The sequence below is a fragment of the Notothenia coriiceps genome, unplaced genomic scaffold, assembly GCF_000735185.1.
Source record: "Notothenia coriiceps isolate Sejong01 unplaced genomic scaffold, NC01 NC01_scaffold00037250, whole genome shotgun sequence".
In the NCBI taxonomy this organism is placed as follows: domain Eukaryota; kingdom Metazoa; phylum Chordata; class Actinopteri; order Perciformes; family Nototheniidae; genus Notothenia; species Notothenia coriiceps.
Window position 1 is genome coordinate 4,316,008 of NW_011369951.1, and position 5,374 is coordinate 4,321,381.

At 52.6% G+C, this 5,374-nt stretch overlaps 1 protein-coding gene across 1 annotated transcript in view; it reads left to right on the forward strand.

Moving 5' to 3' along the window:
- The window catches only part of cluha (clustered mitochondria (cluA/CLU1) homolog a), a 27,193-nt gene that overhangs the window by 18,789 nt on the left and 3,030 nt on the right, over positions 1-5,374 (forward strand). The window lies entirely within an intron of this gene.

The following is a 5,374-nucleotide window of genomic DNA, read 5'->3' on the forward strand; positions in this document are numbered from 1 at the left end:
TCAGGGGGCCGAGCATGAGGGCGAGGACCGCGGCCGGGAAGTCAGGAGGCCGGGCTTGAGGGCGAAGACCGCGGCATTCAGGGGGCCGGGCTCGAGGGCGAAGGCCGTGGCCCTAAGGGCCCAGGCTCGAGGGCGAAGACTGCGGCTCTCAGGGGGCCGGGCTCGAGGGCCAAGACCGCGACTCTCAGGGGGCCGGGCTCGAGGACGAAGAACAGACAGCTCCAGAGGCCGAGCAGAGCCCGGTGTGGGCCGAACAGGAACCGGAGCCGGTGGGATAGGCCTCGGCAGGATCCCCCACAGAAGAGGACCAGGTGTTGGTAGGACCCCCGGCGAGACAGATGATGGCGGGGCCTCCAACGGAACAGGACAAGGGGTTGGCAGTACCCCCGGCAGGACAGGTGATGGCGGGGCCTCCAATGGCACGGGACATAGAGGCAGGACCCCCGGTAGAAGTGTAGTCGGCGGGACCTCCAACGGAACAGGACAAGGGATTGGCAGGACCCCCGGCAGGAGAGTAGTCGGCGGGACCTCCAACGGGACAGGACACGGAGCCGGCAGGACCCCCAGCGGAACCTCCATCGGCACAGGACATAGGGTTGGCAGGACCCCCGGCAGAAGAGCAGTCGGCGGGACCCCCAACGGGACAGGACATAGGGTTGGCAGGACCCCCGGCAGGAGAGTAGTCGGCGGGACCACCAACGGGACAGGACACGGAGCCGGCAGGACCCCCAGCGGAACCTCCAACGGGACGGGACATAGGGTGAGCGTCGGCCGGTACGCCGACAAGAGACGAGGTACTGGAGTCGGGTCCATGGCTGGAACTGGGGCCGGCACCATGGTTGTATGGGCCGGTTCTGGAGCCGGAACCATGGCTGTGGATACCAGAACTGAAGCCTGGATCATGGCTGCTGGGGCCGGTTCTGGTGACGGACCCATGGCTGTGTGGGCTGGTTCTGGAGACGGAACCATGGCTGAGGGGACCGGAACTGAAGCCTGGATCATGGCTGTAAGGTCCGGTTCTGAAGCCGGAAACATGGCTGTAAGGTCCAGTTCTGGAGTCGGAAACATGGCTGCTGGGGCCAGAACTGGGTCTGTAACCATGGCTGATGGGGGCTGAACTGGTTCTGGAACCATGGCTGTTGGGGCCAGAACTGAAGCCTGGACCATGGTTACTGGGGCCGGTACTGAAGCCGGAACCATGACTGCTGGGGCCGGAACCAGGGCCGGAACCATGGCTGCTGGGACCGGTTCTCGAGCAAACACTGGGTGAGAAGCAGGAGCTGACGCCAGACGGACCACTCCGATGCCTGTGGTGTAATGACGGGAATTGGAAGGCAGGGAGCTAGCATGTCGGGGCTAGCAGGCAGGGGATAACACAACATGAGGAAATCCAAAATCCCGCCCGGTAAGAATTTAACCAAGCCTGGTTTCTTCCTTGTAATCTGGCGTGCTTCTGCCAGAGCAGCCTCTCTCTGCTGAACCCTGGACGCTCCCATCCACCGATCAGAGCAGTTAATCAAAGAAACTGAAAACTCCAATATTTCCTGCTCCAAAGGATCTGCTGGGCCCATATTTGGTCGGTTCGTTCTGTTACGATGTGTGTAAAGAAGCAGGACCCAATATGCAGATTCAAGTGACTAAACAAATACCTTTATTTCAAGGCTTAAAACAGGAATTGACTTAGGAAAGACAGGAACACTCACCGCTGAAACAACTTCAGGAAACAAAAAACGAACCGACCCTGAACACAGGGAAAGACAAGACTAAATACACAGAGGGGTAATCACAGAGGAGAAACAGCTGAGAAGGGGAGGAGAAACACAAGGGGCACAGGTGAACATAATTAGCCAAATCAGTAACACCACCATGGAGGGAGACTAGGACACGCGGTATCACGGTAGACGCTACTTCGATGTGGCTAGGCGGCTCAAAACACGGTTAGTTGTGGATAGGCAAGGGGCGGGAACCTCTCTAAACGGATGTCCATAAAGAATGTTGTTGTGGAAAGCTTGACTCAACCCCATCCCGAACCCCACTGGGATGTAACCAGGAAGAGTTAGAGAGCTGTCAGAGAAGTAGCATTACAGCCATTACATCAAACCTGGCTTGTTAGACTTAAATTGTACGCTGCTGCCATGTTGTTTCCGTCACATGTGTTAAACTACTTCCTTTCTGCCTTCCCCAACACCATCTCCAATTGTGTTCTTCCATCCGTGACGTGGCCACATCATTAACATGAACCTAGCCAGCACACCACCCATAAATAGAGATTTCCCAAATATTTAAGTCATTTCACATTTTATTCAGAAAAACACGCCAACACCACACACACACACACACACACACACACACACACACACACACACACACACACACCACACACACACAAGCACACATAACACCACACACACACACACACACACACACAGCAGCAGCGGCCACACCACACAATTTCCGTTATAGTATCCAGGAGCCCAACCCGAGCCCTGCTGCCAGCAGAGGGACCTGCCTACGTGGAGACCAGTTAAACTCTGTGCACCGCGGTGTATATGCAGTTGGTGGGTGTGTGTGTTGTGGTGTGGGGGGTGTGCTGTGCGTGGGTCGGTCCCACCTCACACAAGCAATAAAGTCTCCGCTAAATCCTGATGAAAATGACTAAATAGGTCACCAAAAAAGTCTCTGCAGTCAATGTCTTCATACCGCTGTGTGTGTGGATGTGAGTTCGAGTTATCTTTTGTGTATGCATTTGGTGTGTGTGGTGTTGTGTGTGTGTGGTGTGTGTGTGGTGGGTGTGTGTGGGTGTGTGTGTGTGGTTGTGTGTGGTCGTGTGTGTGTGTGGTGGTGTGTTGTGTGTGTGTGTGCCGTGTGTGGTGTGTGTGTTGTGAAATAAGCAAGCAGAAAAATAATGGAATTCTGCATGAAAGTAGTAAAGAGCAGCGTGTCGTCTGCTGTTGCCCCTCAGCAGCAGTTTGAAGCTGCGTTTGCGAGATGTGTGTCGTGCCGAGGATCCAACGAGCAGAACTTTGAAAGACTGCCGAGGAAAGCAGAAGTGCTGCTGTTTCGCTCACAGCGTTTACCACGATGACACATAAACTCTCTCATCTCTCTCTCGTCCTCCTCGCAGGGAGGACACCGCGGCGGGAAGCGGCAAATTCCTCTATTTCCCTCGTGAAGCTTTCATTGCGCATGTTCCATCCATCCACAGGGCAGATACCCTCCAGACTCCCCTCCCTTCGCCTCCCCCTCCCCACCCGCTCACCGATGCCTCCCCTCTTTCCTCATCCAGAATCTGCAGGATTTAATCAGCCTTTGTAGCAGATGCATTGTTAAAGTACAGAACCACCAGCGACCAGCACCCAGACGCTTGGGTACTTAACCCTGAAGATCTGGAGTATCAGGGTTAAAAAATTATTATGAAAAAGTCAACAGACCAGACTGAAAAGTTAAAATGTTTCTGAGAAAATAAAACACGTGTTTTTCATTTGAAATTTGATTAAACTCCCAGCTCTTTTCACGCCCTCTGTCTCGAAACCAGAGCCCAGTATGCCCCTGATTGGTTACGGCTGCCGGCGCTCTGTGTGATTGGTCAAACCACTGTATCGTGCGCTTTTCCACTGCATGGGCCTCGCTCGGACTTAAGTACGGTATGGTTAGGCATCAGTTAGGCCGAGGCTCACTTTAATGCGTGGCGTCTCCATTAACGTCTGTAGCGCGAACTGGGGGCGAGTAACTATATGCCAACGAACGCAGTGTAGGCGCGGAGCGCCGTGACGTCATCTTCCAATGAGAAACACCAAAAACAACACAGCCGTTCAGCTGGTTAAGGAACTCAGAGCTTCACCACGCTCCGCATACTCTGCTTCCAACAACAGGGACAGAAGTGTAAGACAAGTACAGAACCGACAGACGTCGGTGTCATGGAGAAACAGTCGCTCTGTTTATTTATATCGTGTAGCCGTTGTGTGTGAGGTGTCGGACGTCGGAGCATATACTCGCGCGTTAGCTAGCGATCTCCATTAGAAACATACGCATGTTGTAAAAGGTGGCGTTTCGCCTGTCCGTGCTGTCCTGAGCTTGCGTCAAAGCATTAAGTTCATTGGTTTTTACCCTAACCGGGTATCAGTATGTTGTTACTTCGGCATCATTTAGAAACTATTACAATTAAATCACAGTCAACTATGTTCATCTTCGTTGTAGTTGCCAGCCGGAGCGATGTCCTGCGGCGTCGTCTACGGTTATGGCATACTCAGGCCCGGTCTGTGCGCCCGGCAGAAGAACCCCGCGATTTTGGAGAGCCTGCATGAAAAACAGCGAAAAGAAGGTACCGCGCGACGCCGGAACTGGAACGCCGGCGAGGTGGAACACGCAACCAAAACGGGCCGGCACGGTTAAACCCCGCGTGCAAGTCGTTGTAGGTGGAAACAATGGCCACTAGCAGAGATGTCCCCCTTAGCCTATCAACGTGCAATGTGTCAGAGCGCGAGCCAATAGAAGGCATGAGTGGTTTTGCATAGTGCATGTTTCTGATACCATAACGCCCACATCTCGTTTTGTGGTATGTGAGAGATTTTCTTGATAACTTTCCGCGTTTCTGAGGGTAGGTATATACATTTCCATGTGAAGATAATCGACAGGAGGCAACCACTTGGTGCACCAGAGATACGCAAGTGGCTGCGCTCCAGAGATGCTCCTCACAACTCACCATTTCCCTGTACATCGACAATTCAACACCCAAACCCACTGAAACATACCGCGTCTAAATTCGGCTTTTCGCTCTCAATTTCCTGTGAGTGGACGAGTCGAAGGGCGTTCGCCGATCCACAGGCAGAGATTTATTGCGGTGGCACGCTGCAGAGTCCTTTTCACCACGGGCGAAAGATTTCTTCTTTTGTCTTTTCGGCGTTAAAAGCTTTTTCACTTAGAGACATGTGTTTCGTGCGCCCACCCCTTGTTTTGTCAGGCTGGCTTCAGTATTTCCCTGTATTCCGTGCAGGCAACGTACAAAGTGCAGGGGACGCGCGCACGAGACCAGCCGACTGCGCGGCTTGCGCACACACACAACCACGCGCTTAAAAGGCATTCTGGAAATCCATGAATTTACGTTTATAGGAGGAAAGAAGAGGCATCAAAGTGTTCTTTAAGAAAAAGAGAGTAATAATGATTGAGAGATTTGTTCTTAAGTATTTACACGAATAGTAACCGGATATCATTCGTACAGCTTCGCGAGCAGTGAAGTGGAACTGCTTCTTTTGATGAGGAACGGTTGTCCAGATCCAATAATCTGTTTACATATTTTTGTATTTGAATTAACGGATAAGAAGTATTTCATGTTTTACTTCGTTCATCTTATGCATGCCCCTCTGCATGTTTTAAA